Source organism: Canis lupus, chromosome 5, assembly GCF_048164855.1.
Source record: "Canis lupus baileyi chromosome 5, mCanLup2.hap1, whole genome shotgun sequence".
NCBI lineage: Eukaryota > Metazoa > Chordata > Mammalia > Carnivora > Canidae > Canis > Canis lupus.
Genome location: NC_132842.1, coordinates 30370005 through 30389336, shown reverse-complemented (window position 1 = coordinate 30389336; position 19332 = coordinate 30370005). Strand labels below are relative to the sequence as shown.

At 54.3% G+C, this 19332-nt stretch overlaps 1 protein-coding gene and 1 long non-coding RNA gene across 4 annotated transcripts in view; one reads left to right on the top strand and one right to left on the bottom strand.

The window, feature by feature from the left end:
• The window catches only part of PFKFB3 (6-phosphofructo-2-kinase/fructose-2,6-biphosphatase 3), a 141375-nt gene that overhangs the window by 15773 nt on the left and 106270 nt on the right, over positions 1 to 19332 (top strand). Inside the window, exons 1-2 of one of the 3 annotated variants that reach the window (XM_072825903.1) lie at positions 2369 to 2564; positions 2720 to 2943. The exons of 1 other annotated variant lie outside the window; for it this stretch is intronic. The gene's annotated coding sequence lies outside the window, so the exon portion shown is untranslated. Of the gene's footprint in view, positions 1 to 1835; positions 1968 to 2368; positions 2565 to 2719; positions 2944 to 19332 lie in introns of those variants that run through there. One more of the 3 variants, XM_072825904.1, reaches the window with a different exon arrangement.
• LOC140633417 (uncharacterized) lies at positions 2923 to 8640 on the bottom strand. The gene is made up of 2 exons (XR_012031034.1): positions 3653 to 8640; positions 2923 to 3283 (listed from the first exon to the last, which is right to left on the bottom strand). It is a non-coding gene; the product is annotated as an uncharacterized lncRNA (long non-coding RNA).

The window sequence follows — 19332 nt, the reverse complement described above, 5'->3', positions numbered from 1 at the left end:
ATAATGATGTATGTGCATACGTTCAGCAGCCCCACAAAGACTCAAATTGCCAGGTGGTAGAGGCTCACGGATCATTCTGAGCTGTGGTGTCCCAGGCAAGGAAGACTATGCCCGGGATCCCTGGGTGGTGCAGCGGTTTGGCTCCTGCCTTTGGCCCAGGGCGCGATCCTGGGGACCTGGGATCGAATCCCACATTGGGCTCCCGGTGCATGGAGCCTGCTTCTCCCTCTGCCTGTGTCTCTGCCCCCCTCTCTCTCTCTGTGTGACTATCACAAATAAGTAAAAATTAAATAAATAAAACATTAAAAAAAAAAAAAAAGACTATGCCCAGGAGGGTCAGAAGAGGAGGCTGTGGCAAACAAAGTCAGCCCCGCCCCGCAGGTGTCAGGTGCAGTGACGGGTGGGCTCAGTTCTCCCCCCTTCCGTGTAAAGTCCCCCTGCAAAGGGGTATCCTGGACCCTGTGTGCAGAGCTCCTGCAGAGCTCCTGCGTCTGCACCAGATAATCCTTATGCCCAAGAGGCATGTTTGGGGGGTGTTGCATTTGCTGCCTGTCCACATGTCTCCTAGGAGCCAGGCACCGCGGGGGCAGAGGTGACCAAGGACAGACCGACAAGGCGGGTGGCAGGTGAAGGGCAGGGCTGGGGGCGGTCGAGGAGGAGCGCCCGCTCCCCCTCCCCCTGCACCCCGGCTTCCCGGACGGTGCCCACCCCAGCCCCCCGGCCGTGCGGGTGGGGCCGGTGCCACCTGTCAGGCCCAGGGCGCCGCTCCCTCGCTCCCGCTGATGCTCGGGGACGACGAGGTCAGCGGGGCTCGGCGGGTAGGGGAGAGGTCGTCTGGGGACGTGGGGCGCAGGAGGGGCGGGGTGGGCGGGGCCGGCGGGACATGGGGGCGGGGCCTGGAGCCTAGGCCGGCCGGGTGGGCGGGGCCGCGGGGCGGGGGCGGGGCCTGCTGGGTGGGCGGGGCGGAGGGCGGGGCGGGCGCGCCGATATTTTTTTTAATAATAAATTTATTTTTTATTGGTGTTCAATTTGCCAACATAGAGAATAACACCCAGTGCTCATCCCGTCAAGTGCCCCGCTCAGTGCCCGCCACCCAGTCACCCCCAGCCCCCACCCACCTCCCTTTCCACCACCCCTAGTTCATTTCCCAGAGTTAGGAGTCTCTCATGTTCTGTCTCCCTTTCTGATATTCCCCACTCATTTTTTCTCCTTTCCCCTTTATTCCCTTTCACTATTTTTTATATTCCCCAAGTGAATGAGACCATATAATGTTTGTCCTTCTCCGATTGACTTACTTCACTCAGCATCATACCATCCAGGTCCAAGCACACTGAAGCAAATGGTGGGTATTTGTCGTTTCTAATGGCTGAGGAATATTCCATCGTATACATAGACCACATCTTTATACATTCATCTGTCCACAGACACCGAGGCTCCTTCCACAGTGTGGCTACTGTGGACGTTGCTGCTATAAACATCGGGGTGCAGGTGTCCTGGCGTTTCACTGCATCTGAATCTTTGGGGTAAATCCCCAGCAGTGCAATTGCTGGGTCGTAGGGCAGGTCTGTTTTTCACTCTTTGAGGAACCTCCACACAGTTTTCCAGAGTGGCTGCACCAGGTCACATTCCCACCGTCCAGCGCGCGCCCGCCCCCCATCCCGCGCGCCCGCCCCGCCCCGCCCCCCCCCCCCCCGCGCGCACGCCCCGCCCCGCCCCCCCGCGCGCACGCCCCGCCCCCCCCCCCCCCCCCCCCCCCCCCCCCCGCGCGGCACGCCGCGTTCACGTGGCGCCGCCGCGGCCCGCCCGCCTCCCGGGCCCGGCACGTGGGCGCGGCGTGCACCGGCGCAGCTGCGGGGCTGGAGGCGGCTGGAGCGCCCCCGCCCCGTGGCCTGCTTTCGCGTTCAGGGCCGCGCTTTCTCCCCGATTAGGCCTGGGAGCGGACGCGCGCTGTCAGGGCGCCAGAGGAAGTAGGTCGGCAGGTGGCTGGCGGGCCCGGGCGGGGCGGGGGCGCGGGAAGGACACGCGGGGCAGCGTCCGGAGAGAGGACGCGCGAGGTTGCAAAAGAGCATGCACGCGCCGGAGCGTGCGGGGGCATCAACAGGTGCCTTTGTCCCTTTGCGGAGTAACTGGAAGTGCCCGGCGCTGCTTGTCTCTGCCGGGCGTGGACGCGATGTTCTGTCCCGCCGTAAACAGCAGGCACAGGTGCTGCGGGCCCCGCGGTCCCCCTGGGCACAGGTCGTCCCAGCCCCTGCTTTGGGGCCCCGACTCCCCATGAGCTGAGGACACTGCTCCCCTCCCATCCCCCATCCCCTGGCCTGGAAGGAATTGGGACCTTGGTTGCATCTGACCCTTTCGGCTTGCAGAGAGTGACTCAGCTGGTGGAGGGCAGGAAACGCGGTCCTGGGAGAGCTCGAAGAACTGGGGGTGTGGAGCCCGGACCAGACAGGCCCCGGGGCCCTGTGAGCCTGTCTGCAAGTATTTAAAGACTCATGTGATCAGTTCTGACTGGTCCCCGTGCTGCCCCAGAGGACGGGACCGAGCTGTTGGGGGAAGGTGAATTCCAGGTCAGTTAGAGAAGGGGGAGGAATGCACTTTGTGGAGTTCCCTCCAGGAAACCTCTGCATCTGTATCAGGAAAATGGGGGGAGCTCGGTTTCGACTTTTGATCTGCCAGACTCCAAAGCCTTTGGCTTTCATGATGCATTTGTTTCATGGACCAGGTGGCTTTGGGAGCCGTGCCAAAGGGCTTCTGCATGGATGGAACCTGCTGGGCTAGAGGTCATTCAGCCGTGTTCAGCCGTGTCACTGCTTCTCTACCTGGGATGAAGAGGGAGGTCATCCTGGGCCAGAGGAGGAGGCCAGGGCTACCTGAGAGGGAGGAGGCCACCTGTCTCACCAGCAAGTCACGTTTTTCCAGCAGGGCACAGCTCTGACCCCCGTGCCTGTGAGTGCTCTTCACCCTGTTAAAGCAGTAATCTTGACGTTGAGTTTAACAAATGCAGTCCCCGTATGCAACTGTCATCCAGCATAACTTACTGCCTCTTGGCCCTTCCTTTTTTCCAAATCTGACCCTCCTTCCTGTTGCCCAGCTCTCTGCCTGGGAGCCACGCAGTAAGAGCTGAGGAGTGGAGGCCTGGGAACTTGGGTGTCAGGCAGCACCAGATCCCGGTGTCAGGAAAGGTCAGGTGGGAAGCACCTGGGCTGCTCCCACTCGCTCCGCGGCCCTCGGTGTCTGATACAGCGTACCTCAAGCCTGTAGGGGAGGTGCACAGCGTACCTCAAGCCTGTAGGGGAGGGGCACAGCTCCCTGAAGGTTTGGATTCATTTTATGAATTAATTGTTTCACACACTATGAAAAGATAGGAGCTCCTTTACGAATCTACTTTTGCCTCCACTTCATGTATTAAATTGTCGAAAAACAAACCCACGATGGCATCCCTGGGAGGAAGGTGGGCATATGGGACGGTGTAAAGAAGCAATACCTGGTTTTTCTCGGCTCTCCAGCAGACCTGGTTACGATTTCTTAATCAAAATCCAGCCAGGAAATGCCAAACCTAGTCCTCCTCCCCCAGAGGCAGCATCCAGAGTTGGGCCCCTCTCTACCCTGGACGTATTTTCAGAGATCTAGGAGCTGTCGCTGAGGACCTGCTTACCTTCCTTTCAGTGAGTCTGTGGTTCTTCCTTCTTAACCTCCTGGGTGTTACGTGTCTCCTCCGGGGTATCAAGGCTTTGGAGATCTTCCAGGTAGCCCGTCCAGCCCAGCTAAGCAGTGCTTAGATCTCGGATTAAGATCTAAGCAGTGCTTGTAGAGGAGGTGAAATGTGTCCACCTGCAAGTACTCTCCTGCGTTCTCCTCCCCTAGATCCTTCCATTCAGGAGGATTCTTTTTTTTTTTTTTTAATTTATGAGAGATTGGGGCAGGGAGCAGAGACACAGGCAGAGGAAGAAGCAGGCTCCATGCAGGGAGCCCAACATGGGACTCTATTCTGGGCCCCGGGTCAGGCCCCAGGCCAAAGGTGGCGCTAAACCGCTGAGCCACCTGGGCTGCCCATTCAGGAGGATTCTTAAAGCGATAATGCTCAGTTTGCATTTTAACTGATGTCAAAGATCTTGAACTCAAGGGAGGGTATCCTCATGATGGGCTTTACAGCATAAACAGTTTAGGAAGAGGGTTGGAGCAAAAGTTTGGACACGTTATTCAGTCCCTGGCCCTATGCTGTCTCCACCCCAGCGTCCTCGTCTGACAGGGCAGCTCAGGTCAGGCAGCTGGAGAAGTGGAGGTGGTGTGTGGGAAGACTAGTCTCGAGCTCCCTGGTCACCCACCTGGCCGTCTTTGTATTCATGGATGAGGCAGAGATGGAACCCCTCTGGCTCTTGCTGCAGCAGGGAGCCAGAGTGAGGGGGTGGGAAGCTGCGCCTGGGCTCCGAGGTCAGACCTCCTGGGCTCCCACACCAGGTCCACCTCGCAGAAGCTGTGTGACCTTGGAGAAGTGTCTTTACGTCTCTGTGCGTCAGCTTCCTCACCTTCAGTGGCATTGGGTGGTCGTGAGGAGTAGGCCCCAAGCTCTCCAAACACGCCTGGCACCTGCTTGGGCCTCATAGGCGGTGGCTTTGACTCCTGACTTGAAGGAGCCCTCAGCCCGGCAGTGACAGCACCCACAGAGCTGTCACCACGGCTTCCGTGTGAGCTGAAATGGGCTGGGAGCCTCAAGGATGGGTGGTCAGCACAGCTGCTCCCGCCCCAAGCACTAACCTATCCTCCAGGCCTACCCCGTGGAAGGCCAGGCGGTCTGCAGGGCCCTGACTCGCATCCAGCAAACTTGCTGATGGTCGATCCGCCCGAGACAACCTCTCCCAGATGGGTCCTTAGCCAAACGCCTCTCCTTCCTGTCCCCTGAGTTCTCTAACAGGGTCGCCTGTCCTGTACTCTTGCTATGAAGTAACAGATTGGGTGGCTCATGCGGCTGGGAAACAAGGCTTCCCATTCTTTCTCCTTCTCCTACCTGCGGAATTGAGATGGGGTCTCTGGCGGGGACCAGTAGGCCTGGAACTTAATTTTAGTGAAAGGAGGAATGAAGTAGCTCCAAGGTGGGCTGATGATAAGGGGCTGGAGGCAGGGGGCATCAACAGGTGCCGAAAAGACCGGAGGCTTTGATGTTGCTCTTGGGCCTTTGTTTCTGCTCCCTAAGCTGCTCTGGGGCTGACCTTGCCCTTGCTGATGGTGGGCTGGGAGGTGTGGCTCAGGGACCGGAGGAAGGGGATTGTTTGCTGGGGTCTAGACCAAAGCTCACACGTGTGCAGAGTCTTTAAAAATACTTGTGAAAAATTCAGTATCTAAATGTTACGCTGTGGGGTAATATCCCAGTCCCTGAGCTCTTGCGTATGGAATTGGCCACAAGGCTCAAAGGGATTCAAGGGAGGACTGGCCCCTGCTTGACTCCCAGATTAGTGTTTTTGTAGTTCTTTCATGGATGTGCATTTTCTCAAACCTTTCCCAGCTTCTTGGAGATTCTGGGTCTAGATCCTGAGAAGGTGGCAATATTGATTGGTGGTATGTATGTGTGTGGCGTGTTCTCCGGAAAGACTTGCCCTATTCTCTACTTGAAGGAACCTTCAATTAGCAACGTTTTGGGAATTTTTTTTTTTTTTTTTAATGTGATGACTTTCCTGGACTTCTGTTTGTGGTTGTTTTGAAGTGGTGGGGTTGGGGGAATGTGCCCTGGGAGACCCACCCTCTGGTTCTCCAAGGAGGATACCATGGTTTTGCTTTCAAGCAGGAGAATCATGTTTACCGGCTACCAGAGCTCCAAAAATAGATGCTTATCCCAAGACAGGAGGCGGTGGCAGGCTGAGAAGCAATTAAAAAACCCCTGTCGCTCTTGACTATCACCTTATCTTGAGTGACTTGTCACATTGTTTGTTGACCTAGGAATGAGGAAGAATACTGAGTGCCTTACCGTAAAAAAAAAAAAAAAAAAAAAGAAATCCACCTGCCAGACTCTTGCCCTCCCACTCGCCTCCACCCCTTGTTTATATTTTCTTTCTTACTCCTCTAATGAAAGAAAGGCAGATGTACATTTAAATGGGACTAGAAACTTTCAGCCACTGCAATTCCCAGGGCTGTTGATGCTGGGAAAGGGAAGATGAGGAGTAAAATTGAGGTGGGGTGGACATGTGCGTGGGGTGGACGGAGTGTAAGGAGGTGGTGGTCTGGGAGCTGGGTGGGTTTCCGAGAAGAGGAGAGGACCAGTAGGGTTTCCATTAATCCAGGCGTCAGGACAGGCAGGGCACACCTCACGTCCTTCTGTGGCCTCCCCACCCCCCCAAAAAAAAGATTACTTTGGGTGCAGGAAGAAAATATTACAGCTTCCCTTCTGTTTATTTCAGCGCATCCTTTTGAATTTCTAGTTTTTGCTGAAGTTTGATACGGTATAAGAGCACATGTGTATAATTTACAATTTAAAAAAAATGCCTTTTTGGGAGGTGATAGTTTGTGGCCAACGTTGGGAGGCTGCTCCTCCTCCCAGAAGTGATGACAGAGCAGGGAAACAGGCCCTGCTTCTCAGACTTGAATACAGAAGAGTCCTCGGCGGCGTTGTCGCAGCGCAGATTAGTGGTCGGCAGGCCTGGGCCAAAGCCCCAGGTTCTGCAGGTGGAACTGACTCAGGTGGAGGGAGATGGTGTTCTCCTCTGCGTGCTGCTGGTGGCACTCGGGGTCTCGGACGAGAGGGAAACCCGAAGCTGCCGGGCGGTCAGGAACAGATGCTCCGGCTTTTCCTTTCCTGGAATGCCCCGCTCGCCCTCGCTCTTGACACCGCCAGGAAGTCCCGCGTGTGGATCAACTTGCCGGCATCCGTTCCCATCCCATTAGGGATGCATCACTGTCCTATGTCACGTGACGCTAATTTGCTTCTCGGTCCAGATGGTGTCTGTGGCCCACGTCTCAGAGTTGGAAGGCGCTGGGTGCAGGTGGGGAAAAGCCGATGGCTGGGGGGTAGACAGGTGCACCCATTACGCGGCGGCGGCCGTCCCCGCCTGCTGTTCTGTACCCGGCCGGCTTGGGGGCCTTCCTTGGCCTTTCTATTGTTAGCTAACATTTGCTGAGCACATTTCAACCGACAGTTCCATGAGGCCACTCCTCTCTTTCATCACCTACAGATACGGAAGCTGAGGCCCTGAATAGTTAAGTCACAGATCTAAGATCATAGGGCTCGTACGTACGCCGTGGAGCAGGGCACGTTCCTCTGGCCATGGGCTCAGTGTGCTTTCTGCTTGAGCAAAACCTGCCGCTGTTCTGGGAGCCATGAGAGTTCAGAGGCTTGAGTTTCTGAGACCTTCTCCTTCATTCATCCATCCATCAAGCAAGATGATGTGTCTGGTACTAGGTCTTCAGGATTCAGAGATGGACAGAAATAGTCCGTGGCCTTCAGGAGGGGGGCAGAGAAGCAAAGATGCATTTACCTGGCTGTTGAGTGTCCTGAAGGGGTCAGGGTCCCATTGCCCACAGAGGGCACGGCACAGTTACCTGGCACGAGCGTCTCTGAAGGGTGAATAATCCCACAAGAGGACAGAGGGGAAGGATGCTCCCGGCAGGGAAATCAGGATGCTGACATCAGGAAGGGTTCCTCAATACGACCCAAATAGACACGATGGTAATTAATACGTTTGAAACTTAATAAAGATAATCCTAATGACATGCTTGTTAATTGCTGAGTCTTCTTGCCAGATCGACTGGTTTAATCGTTATGAAATATCCCTCTTGAACCCCACAGGTAGTCTTGGTTTTGAAATTTACTTTGCTCTTGATATAGCTACTCCTTTTTCTGCCCATCACTGTTTGCCTGGTGTATTTTACTTTGAAGTGTCCACGTCTTTCTATTTCCAGTGGGATCTCTTAGCATCGGGCTTGCTTTCTCATTTTATCCAGTGTTATTGTGTCTTTTGATTAGGGTTTAGACCGTTTACACTTAGTGTAATTATAAACCGTCATCAGGTGCAAGAACCAGAAGCTCCTCGTCCCTCATTCCTCTCAGGGGAGCAGAGATGTGGGGCAGGAAGGATTGTTTGTCCAGCCTGTTCTGAGCCAGAGTCCGGATGTGGGTTGGGCTGGCTTGCTCTAGAGAAGATTTCCTCAGCAGCGGCCCCAGGATCAGTGGCCTCCTGGACGTGGGGCTCGTGGAGCTCAGGTTTGGAGTGCTAGTTTGAGAAGGAAATGGCCAGCCGGTGCAGCCAGTGTAGAAACCACTCTCTCCGCCCTCGCACCCACATCCTGCCGTGGAAGGCCTCCAGCATTTCCCCTCGAATCCCTTTCTGGCCTGAGAAAAGCTCACTGGCCTCATGAGGATGCCTTATAATCCTCCAGAGCTGCTTGATTTGCAAAAGGGGTTTCCTTCCGTAGCGTACACAGAACCAGTGTGGATCTCACAGCTTCCTGGGCTGCGGTGAGCAGCGCCAAGGCAGCAGAAGAAAAATCCCTTCAAAGGCAGCATTTCTACCTCCTTTCCTCAAGTCTGCAGTGCAATGGCCAGGACGACGTGACACGACCTGTGGCAAAGGGGATTGGCCCTGGGCTTGGGAAAGGATATCCACCTCTGTGTCTGTCCCGTCCAGATGGACAAATAGCCACGGTCTCCGGGTAAATAGCCACGGTCTCTGGGTAAATAGCCACGAGCCCTGTTGGTGCGCTCTGGCCGGGCCCCGGGCTCTTGCAGTGCCACCCCTGAGCTCTCAGATCCCTAATGAGACCAGGTCAGCGGGCGCGGGCTCCTTCCTGGTTGGGAGGAGCCACCAGAGGCGGGACGCCTGTGCCTTAGACTGGAGCAGAAGACCTAGGGTCTGCGGGGCGAGCCACCTGGCGGGTAATGCGCTGCGTGTGTGGGTGTGGTTTTCCTAAGGCACAGGTGGATTCTTCGGGGTCACCCCGCTGGACAGGAAGGCAGGAGGCAAATGCCCCCCGAGGCCCTGGGGCCTGGAGCAGTGTGCAGGCTTGCCCAAGGCCAGACAGTTGCCGCAGAGGAAGGAACAGAACCAGCTCTTCCACCGTGGCCTGCAGCGCTGGGGCATGGCTGGCCCATCCCTCCCTGTGGGGAGTCACTCTAACCCGGTGTCTTCACCCCGTTAAGCCTCGTGGAGGCTTCGATTATAATCCTCAGGCCTCGCCCGCGGCAGTCATTCAGGTCTCTGTGGCAGCCCCTGGCACCCCATCTCTGCCCGTCTGCCACCGGGGATGGGCTGCCCCCGCCCCCCGGCTCGTGCACTTCGGGCTGCACGGCACATACCCACCTGTACGCACAGGTGCGGGCCGGTCGCCAGTCTCAGGTAGCCGGGGCCCAGAAGCGTGTGGTCACAGCAAGTGGGGGACGCTAGTGGACACGTGGGATGCATGGCGATGAGCCAGGAGAAGGACCTGGGGGAGCGGTGGAGAGGCAGACGTGCATGGGAAGAGAGGATGTGGGGGGCAGACGGTTCGGATGAGCAGAGGGGTGACGGAGAACCTGGGTCGGGAGCCCCCGGCGGGGCCCCGGAGGAATCGGGACACGCAGGCTGTGAACAGGGGAAGAGCAGAGCTGGGGGAGGCCCCGGAGGTGCGCACCTGGCCTGCGCTGGGGGCGGCTGGGGGCGCGATGGCAGCTGGCGCCCTGTGCTCTGGGTGAGGCGTCCAGGTCTGGGGGGAAGAAGGCCGATCACCGGCGTGAGCCACACGGAAGGTAGGACTCGGAGCGGCCGGGGTGTGAGGAGCGGCCAGGGCTTTCCGGGGGCCCCCTCCAGAGGCCGGGCGCTCCGCGGGCCTCTGGGAGCCTCCGTTTCCTAGTGCGTCGGATAAGGGAATGGGCCCCTGTGACCCAGTCGGGTTTTGTGCCAGACCTGGTTGGGGAGGCCACGCTCGATGTGTTCACGCACACGGCGGCGGCAGACCCTTCCCCGGCCTCCTCCTGTCTGACCTCACAGCGCTGCCGGGCCCTGCAGCCCCGCAGCACCGGGGCCGAAGCCGAGGCCTCAGGCTGGGTCGGCGGGTGGAGCTCTGTCTCTGGAGCCAGCCTGCTGGCCCTGGGCGGGGGCTCCAGCTGGGGGCCAGACTAAGCCGGGGGTGGGGAGGCCCTTCCCCTTCATTTCCTGGCCCCGTGGGCCGTGAGCATCTCCTGGGGGGAGTGGAAGTGGGGGGCCCAGCTGCACTTGGTGCTCACTTGGGGGGCTGGGGAGCTCCTCGCTGCACGGACTTGGCGTCCCTGTAATGCAGCCCATGCTGGTGATGCCAGGACGTGGGGCCCTTATGTGTCTCCTTCTGTTTCATTTCTGTTCAGCTGAGATCTGTGCGCCCCAGCGTCTCCCCCACATGCCAGATTCACCCCCAGTTTGGATTCCACGCACAAGGGAAAGCTCTCGGTAGCAGGGGGGGTTGTTTGCTGCGGTGCAGGTGGTGCCCGCTACCAGCGGACTGTGCAACCTCATCTTGGTCTTGCTCCGTGCCCGCCTCAGTCTTGAGCCCTCCCAGGGATGGCGTGCTAGGGCTAACTGCACGAAGCCCAGCGTATGGAGCACGTGGGATGTGCCTAGATCGTTCTAGGTGTTTGCACGCATGTGCTCACTCACGCAGCCCGGAGGAGGTCCCGGTACCCCCGTCTGATCTTACAGCGGGGGCTGGACGGGACCTGAGCCACCCAGAGGCACAGGCAGGCCCTGCTAGGGCTGGAACATCCCCCGGGTGGTCTGGCTCCCGAGCCCTTGCTCGGGAAGGGGTTTTGTTCATGCACCTGTGGATCCACCGAGGTCAACCATGGAGAAAGGAAAAACACAAACCAAGCAAACTGGCACGGAAACAGGTGTGCGTTTAATAGTATTCACACAAGGAGATCTCCAGGAGGCCGGTAAGTAATGAAAAGCCACTCCAGCGCCTTAATCATCTAAGAAATAGGGGGCGCCTGGGGGGCTCAGCGGTTAAGCGCCTGCCTTCGGCTCAGGGCGTGATCACAGGGTCCCGAGATCGAGTCCTGCATCAGGCCCCCCACAGGGAGCCTGCTTCTCCCTCTGCCTCTCTCTCTGCATCTCTCATGAATAAGTAAATAAAATCTTAAAAAAAAATCATCTAGGAAATAGAAAGGGAAGCTACTGTGAGGTACCCCTGTATACATATTTTGTACTACTCTGTACCAGAACGGAGTGATGGGAACTGTCACGTGGAGTGAAAATTGGTGTAATCACTTCGGAAAACCATTTGGCCGAGCGGACACACACACGTGATCTAGCAAGTCCACGGAGGGGCATAGACCCTACAGACCTGCCTTGACGTGTGCGAGAGTGTCCGCGGCAGCATTACCTGTGACAGCCTCAAAGTGATGCCATTCGATGTACCGTCAACGTGGGTAAATAAATCGCGGTATATTTGTGCAGCGGGATCTGTAGAACCGTGACAGTGAAGGAAGGTCCGCTGTGGAGGCCACTCGAGAGAGGCTTATGGACAAATGTTGAGTGACTGAAGCCAGACCCGTAGGATACATACTGTGCGAATCCACTGATACAAAGTCCAGACCGTACCAACGATTCCCTGAGTCAGGATACTGGTTACGGGGGGTGGGGGTGGGGGGGTGGACTGGCAGGGGGCACCGGGGGGGCTTCTGAGGTGCTGGCACATGACCTAGCTCTTGAGCTGAGCGATGGTTACTCAGGTGTGTTTGTTCGGAGCGTTTATGGATCCATGCATGTTTCATATTTGAGACATGACTGGGGGGACAGGGAGCCTGGGTCCCTGAGGACCCCCGCCCCGTCCGCCTGACTTGTGGGGACCTCAAGCAAATCACTCCTGCCTGGATCCGCTTTCTGCAAAATTGATGGTTTGGACCGGACCACGGTTTGCAAATCCGTCACAGCCCAGAACCATCTCTGTATAAAGCGTTGCCCGAAATCTAAATATGAAGCAGATCCCGTGGGTTGGGGTGCGATTGGGCGTGACAGCAGCCGAGGAGCCGTGGCCACTGTCTGGCTGAGGGTCCAGGAGGCAGGCAGGAGCACCTTGACTCAGCCCTGGGGGGCGGGGAGAACTGCAGGGCTGCATTTCCCACACTGGGAGGCGGCTCCAGGCTTCTAAAGCCCTCGGCCCACGTGGGGCTACTACAGCACTTCGTGATGGCTTCCTGCGTGACAGATTGCCTGGCTGGACTGTAAACTCTGATGGGGTTGGCTGACTCATTTGATTTTCCTCCTGGTGGGTGGAGAAGTTCAGAGGCTACCTGGTGACTGAGCGGCAGCCGTTCACATCTTAGTATGAATTGCTCTTACCAGATTCCCCCCCTACACATAATAGAATCCAATAATGGAACTAATGGAAGTTTTTGATGCAGGGACGGGGTGGGGATGGTGAGAGGGCGACTGGATGAGATGAGAGCGGGAAGGAAAAGCAGCTGGATGGGAGTGCAGCGCGCCCGTGGGGTGGGGGGGGACTCCTAATGCCACTTCCTGGGAGACGCAGGCCCGGCCCTTCCCCAGGGTCTGCATGGCCTCTGTCCGCAGCAGTCTGTACTTGGCTCTAAAGCGCAGCGGGCCTAGCGGGGTGGCGAGCTCCGTGGGGGCTAGCACTGGTGGTGCACAAGCACCCTGTCGGTCCCCCAGGCCTTGGCCCTTGGCGGGGCTCCCGCCACAACAGGCCGGGAGGGAGTGGGAGCCGAGGCGGGGGCCAGCGGAGGAGGGAGGGGAGCCCCCTGCGCTGCGGCCGCCTGTCCCCGTGAACCCACTCGTTGACCTCAGGCTGCGGAGGCGGCCACGCAGAGCCCGGGGCACCTCGGACACGTCCCCATGGGCCACACCTGCCGCCCTCCACGGGGACTTCGGTGCCTGTCTGCTGGGCCAGGGCCTGCGTGGGATGGGCGGCCTCTAGGGGGGACTTGTTTTAATCCTGAGATAGCAGGCAGGAGGGCTTTGTCTCTGGAAACTACCTAGGAGTTCGGGATCCTAAGGTCGCTTATTCAGCTTCTTGGACAAGGCCAGCCCAGTTCCTCATCCTCATAAGCGAAACAAACAAAAGGGTTTTCAAGGCTGCTGAATGGCTGGCTGGTCATAAGCCACTTAGGAAAAAAAAAAAGTTGCAGACGCAGCAGGAATGTCGATTCCAAAGGGCTCACTTGTTCTAGACTCTTGATTTTTTGCTCAGAAATCTCCCTAAAATACCTCCACGCTCCACTGTGATTTTGTTTGCTCCTTGCTTCCCATGCATCTACTGCCCGTTTCCTCAACAGGGTAAAAAATAGTTGCATTCAGGTGCCATGTACTCCTCCCTGGTCCCGCAGCACTGGCCTGATGCAGGCGAAACCCAGAGTCTTCATGGGCTCGCCACTGGACTCGCTGGAGAGCTTTTAAGAAATTGCACAGCCTGAACCCCACCCAGCCTTCCTTTTTTTTTTTTTTTTTTAATTTTTTAAAACATTTTATTTATTTATTCATGAGAGACAGAGAGGCAGAGACAGGTGGAGGGAGAAGCAGGCTCCATCCCTGCAGGTAGCTCCATGTGGGACTTGATCCCAGGCCCCCGGGGTCACACCCTGAGCCGAAGGCAGAGGCTTAACCCCTGAGCCACCCAGGGGCCCCCCACCCAGCAGTTGTGATCCAACTGGTCTAGCCTGGGCTTTACACACTGGGTATTGTTAAAAGGTTCTCCGGGTGATGCTTACACATCACAGGTGTTGAAAACCAAGGGACCTGGGTGGTGCAGGCCCATCAGTTTTCGGGTTCACTCTCTCCTGTCCCCTCGATTATCCAGCGTATCAGCCTGGCAATTCAGACATTGGAAACCTGATTTAAGTAGCCGGGAGGCCGAGTTCTGACTTTCCATGCAGACTCCAGGGGAAGCAATGCTTAGGCCAGCAAACTGGGCCCCGGAGGGCTTCCTGGTGAAGTTGGGTCACATCTCCTCTCTGCCCACAGGACCTTCCAGCTGCTTCTGTACATTCTCATGTGACCCCCTCGTTGCTTTGGGAGGATTATGGAAACTGCGGCTGGTTTAGTGCGTAATCCATTTAGAAGGCATCCCAGGATGGGCAGTTTGTGCAGGTAGCTAAGCTCATCCACTTTCCAAGGGGGCCAGAGCTTTTGGGAACAACGTGTCCTGACCTTGGCTCCCTTTCCGAGGGTGCATGCTGTAGGGATCCTCTGGTCCCCCTTTCCTGCCTAGTAAACCTGTGATATCTGATTTTGAACCATGAATAACTGGTTACTGTCTCCTGCTTGTGAGGCTCGTCATTTTAGGCAGAGCCATCTAAATTGTGGGGTGTCTCCAGGGTCCCAGAGGTCACGAGGTGAGGTGGGACTGAGCAGTTCAGTTTTCTGTTTCATATGGAAAGGGCTGAGCTGGTCTCTGTGTTCTTCTGATGAGGCCCTGAGCATCTCAGAGACCACACACAGGGGCCTCTCAGTGATGGGACTTTGTGGAAGAAAGCCCATTTTATTTTATGTATTTTATTTTATTTTATTTTATTTTATTTTATTTTATTTATTTTTTATTTTATTTTATTTTATTTTATTTTTATTATTTTATTTTATTTTATTTTATTTTATTTTATTTTATTTTATTTTATTTTATTTTGTTTTATTTTGTTTTAAGATTTTATTTATTTATTCATGAGACACACAGAGAGAGACACAGGCAGAGGGAGAAGCAGGCTCCATGCAGGGAGCCCAATGCAGGACTCGATTCTGGGACCCCGGGATCACGACCTGAGCTGAAGGCTCAACTGCTGAGCCCCCTGGGTGCCCAGAAAGCTCCTTTTAGTATTACATGTCAACCCATTTAAAACACTTTGCAGCTGTGTCAAAATTACCTGTGGCTAGGCACAGCCTTGCTCTGTTCCTGGCTGACCCCGGCTGACCCCTGCTGACCCTGGCTGTCCTTGGCTGACTCAGAAGTTCCTCCTCTCAGTGCCTTTACCCCACCTTCCAATGTAGGGCTCCTGAGTTCTCTTACACAACTGTCCCTTCGCCAAAAAAAAAAAAAAAAAAAAAAAAAAGAGGATCAGAAGAAGACACCTTCATTTCCGCTTGTTAACTGCTATTTGGTTCATTGAGGGGGTGTCCTTCCAGGCAGCCGCGTCCTCTGGAATGACATGGGGGCTCTCGGTGGCCCCTCCTGCCTGAGGCCTCCTGGCAGACCTTCTCCAGCCCAGACCTGCTGCGCTTCCTCTTTCCTTGCTCCCTTTCACCAGATTTCTATATGCATTACTAAAAAAATAAATAAAAAATAGGTTTCATTTCTGGAAATCAGTAGGGCATAGAGCTCATCTGTATTGGAATCCCTGTTACGTGGCCCACTGTAAGGCTTCTGTCTCTCTCAGTCTGCATTTCTTTATCTGAAAAATACTGACACTTACTTACCAATGAATGGTTGGGAAAATATTTGCAAAATTTGAGCACAGAGTCTGGCCCAGGATCGGTGCTCAGTAAATGGTAGCTGTTTTAATAATGATTGCTATTAGGGTTATAAAGTGGTTGCCGTGATAGTAGCATATTATGTAGTTACTATAAAATACACGGAAGACACACAAAACAAGAATGACAATCGCCTGTAATTCAACCACCTAGATGTATTATTTTTGAACGTGTGGTGACACCCAATGCATTTTAGAAAATTGAGATTCCACTAGCATTACTTTCATGTAGAATTTCCTTGCCACCGTATCTGCTGTTAGTACACCTTATACATGGCTCATCACAGTTTTCAAAGGATTTGGTCATGTTGACAGTGACCCCATCGTGTCCTGTGCCATCTGTGTGCTCTGCCTTTTATCTTTTTGTTTCTTGTTTCCTGGTGATGAGTTTCTGACGACTCACAGCAGCAGCGTGTCATTGGATGGGCTCCTCTTCGTCTACGATGGTGCTTTCTACTTGATTTACCCACACCAAGAGACGCCCTTGTAGACAGAGCTGTGCCCCTCTATCCCCTTAGGGGTTCCCTCTCGTTTGGAGCAAGTGCTGCTTTCCCGACACATCTCTGCTAGTCCAGCCTCATGCCTCTGCCTTCTTTGGGGTGTCTTTCCAACTCTTAGGGTGGCAATCTGGAGCATTCCTGGGCCAGTACGCTGAGTGGCTCCACCCAGTTTCCTAAAGACCAAAGTGAAGGGGGAACCCCTTCAGAAGGCAGCCTGTGAAGGGGCTCACGGATCCTTCCAGAAGAGACCAGTCCCTTGAAGTAGACATAAGCCATAAGATGCCATTCCCAAGCCCAGCCAGGGGCAGGTGCCCATTGTCTAATGCAGGGCTTTGGTTGGTGCCTGACATGCTGTTCCTTCAGCTTTCTCCCTCTGCTTAAGTCCTGGAGAAAAGTTAGAAGTCAAACACCATGGGACAGGGTTTGCTGGAAGCCATTTAGCAGTCATAGACACTCTAACTGCAATGGCGTGCAGATTCTTTTCCCAAAGCAAGTTTAATAAGGATGGAGATCACAGACCATAAAAACTGTCCATTGATGGGGGGAGGAGGGCATTGGAAGAAGACCAGGGCCTCCAAGTTGTCCCTTCTGGTCTCGTTTGTCTTCCATCTGGGGTGGCTGGACCAGTACTCCATCTGAAGGCCCAGCCGAGCCACTCCGGTTCAGACCTCACCTGGTTGTACTACATCAAAAGTCCCCCCCCCCCCATTAGAAAAGCCTCTGGAACCCCTTTCACAGCGATGTAGTCTCTGACTCTCCTGCAAGAGCAGGAGCCTTGGCTGAATTTTCTGGGGTGGCTCCAGTGAGGCTGTTGGTAGCTTACCTTGCTTTCAGGGTTGCAGAGTGGCCGAAATCAAAAGTTTTTGGTGGTGTTTTTGGTGGTTTATGAGAGAGAAATGATTTTAAGTAAAACTATTCTCAATTATTAACATTTTAATTATAAAGTTCGTACTAGTGAAATTTTGATGAGAGTCATGATTTGTTAACCAGTTAGGAACGCTTTTGGCTGCAACTAACAGAATACCTGACCAACAGTAGCTTAAACCAGAGGAATGTCACTTATTTTTTACCAAAAAGAATGGTCATACTTTCTTACACCATACACAGAAATAAACTCAAAATGGATGACAGACGTAAATGTAAGACAGGAATCCATCAAAATCCTAGAGGAGAACACAGGCAGTAACCCCTGTGACCTCAGCCGCAGCAACGTCTTACTAGACAGGTCTCCAAAGTCAAGGGAAACAAAGGCAAAAATGAACTACTGGGACTTCATCCAGATGAAAAGCTTTTGCACAGCTAAGGAAACAGTCAACAAAACTAAAAGACAACCTACAGAATGGGAGAGGATATTCTCAGATAAAGGGCTAGTATCCAAAACCTATCAAAGTCAACACCCCCCCCCAAAAAAAAATCCAGTCAAGAAATGGGCAGAAGACATGAATAGACATTTCTCCAAAGAAAACATACAAATGGCCAACAGACACATGGAAAAAATGCTCACTCGGCATCAGGGAAATACAAATCAAAACCGCAATGAGATGCCACCTCACACCAGCCAGGATGCCTAAAATTAACAAGTGAGGAAACAACAGATGTTGGCGAGGAAGCAGAGAAAGGGGAACCCTCTTGCACTGTTGGAATGCAAGCTGGTGCGGCCACTCTGGAAAACAGTCTGGAGGTTCCTCAAAAAGTTAAATGTGGAGCTACCCTATGACCCAGCATTTGTACTACTAGGGATTTATCCACAGGACACAAACATAGTGATCCAAAGGGGACCTGCACCCCAATGTTTATAGCAGCAGTGCCCGCCATAGCCAAACTATGGAAAGAGCCCAGATGTCCATCGAGAGATGAATGGTTAGAGATGTGATGTACACAACCGGATAGTACTCAGCCATTGAAAAGAATGAGATCTTGCCATTTGCAATGATGTGGATGGAACTAGAGGGTGTTATGCTCGGTGAAATAAAGACAAATACCGCGTGATTTCACTCATGTGGAATTTAAGAAACAAAACAGATGAACATAGGGGAAGGGAGAGAAAAAATAAGACAAAATCAGAGAAGGAGACAAACCATAAGAGACTCTTAACTCTAGGAAACAGTTGCTGGAGGGAAGGTGGGGTCACTGGGTGACAGGCATGGAGGAGGGCATGGGATGGGGTGAGCGCTGGGTGTTCTTTGCAACTGACGAATTAACTGAATTCTACCTCTGAAACTAACAATACAGTATATGTTAATTAAATTGATTTTAATTTAAAAATTTTTTGAAAATACATTCTGGTTCAATTGGTTCTCTAAATTAAAAAAAAAAAGAAAATTACATGACTACTTATCTCACATAGAAAGTAAATTACAGTTGGATAAAGCCTTGAGTTGGGCTCCATGCTGGGTGTGGAACCTACTTAAAAAAAAAAAAAATTTTTTTTTTTTTTTGGTCTTGATTTAGCTCTATTTTTAGAATGCTTTCCCCTGGGAGAAGGAAGAAGTGTAAGGAGAACAGAGAAGGGCCAGGATGCCAGTTCTGATGTGGCAATCCCAGAGTTGCGTGCACCGCACCACGCAAGCAGGCCTTGCAACATAGCACCCATTCCCAACTTTCTTCACATTGGGCCCCCCTCGGCGTGTCCCCATGGTGCGCTTTTCATACTCAGCAGCAGGTGGTCTGCTGGCCAGTTTCTGTTCTCACCAGAGGTGGGGGGGCAGGGACCTCAGCCCTTGTAACCTGGGCTCTTCCCCTCATTGTGTGTGTGCTGGGGGGCCGGCGTTGGGTGCTAAGGAAACCGGGGGGGATGGAGGCCAGATCACAGAGTAGGGCACCCAGACGTCTTCATCACCCACCACGGGTGGGCCAGGGCAATTCAGAAATTCTAATCTTCGCATATTTGCGGAGTACCTCGTGGTCTTGCCAGGAGCGCTTTCGTGCAGGTCTGATTTGATCCTCCCGAGGCCCTCTCAGGGTGGACAGGGCCGGTGTTGCCCTCACTCTGCAGATGAACGTCTGGTAGCCACAGCGCGTGGCCACCTGTAGGCCCTGTGGTCCCTGGAGCAGCTGTGGAGGCTGTTTCCAGTCCACGATGGGAGCCACCCTGGGTCATTGTGCTAGAGCCGCTCTTTGCATCAAACAGATGTATATGAACACCTCCCACGTGCCCAACACTTTGGTAGGCTCTGGTGACACAGAGCTTATAGCCCCATGATTATTGATCAAGTTTCTATTTATATTTCACCGAGAATGATTAGGATCGTTGGGGAGGTGGAAGGGATGCCGAGAGACCACCTACCATCCACCCAGATCAGCGGATGAGGGAACCGAGGTCCAGAAGCCCTGCGGCCTGGCGTAGCGGGGGCCAGCAGCAGGGCCCAGGCTCCTGGCTCCAGCCCGAGGCCCCTTCCCCGCTCCCTCTGGCAGGAGAGCAGACCT